Consider the following 432-nt stretch of genomic DNA (forward strand, 5'->3'; position numbering starts at 1 on the left):
ATCTATTGTCATATTTATGTATCATTTCTCTAATTGAAATAAACTAAAAATTCTTCCCCCAAGGGATTTTAATTATGTATGTAATAATATGTACAAATATATGAATATACATATATATAGATGTATATGTATGCGTGTTGTTTGGGGGTGTAGGGGTGGGGGTGGGGGTGGGGTATGGGGTGTTGAAGAGGATTGTCTGCCACACAAGAAAAGAAAAAGATAGTACCATAATAGAAGGGTAAAGTTTTATCTTATTTGCCCCACCTCTTTATTATAATAGCACATTTGATTCTTTAGTTTAATTATAAATTTTGATTTTAGTCCATGTGTCACGTAAAAGATATTGAGCAAAGTTGTTGGCCTGAAGAGTAGAGTTAATTATCATGTAATATGTTAAGTTTGTATTGTTACTCGAGGGTAATATAGCTTTCG

General features: G+C 31.9%; 1 protein-coding gene across 1 annotated transcript in view; it reads right to left on the reverse strand.

Moving 5' to 3' along the window:
• The window catches only part of LOC107015982, a 1,833-nt gene extending 1,704 nt beyond the window's left edge, over nucleotides 1-129 (reverse strand). Inside the window, exon 1 of the mRNA XM_015216446.2 lies at nucleotides 19-129. The gene's annotated coding sequence lies outside the window, so the exon portion shown is untranslated. The remainder of the gene's footprint in view (nucleotides 1-18) is intronic.
• Between the last annotated feature and the right edge of the window lie 303 nt (nucleotides 130-432).

The sequence above is a fragment of the Solanum pennellii genome, chromosome 4 (genome assembly GCF_001406875.1).
Source record: "Solanum pennellii chromosome 4, SPENNV200".
Taxonomy (NCBI): Eukaryota; Viridiplantae; Streptophyta; class Magnoliopsida; order Solanales; family Solanaceae; genus Solanum; species Solanum pennellii.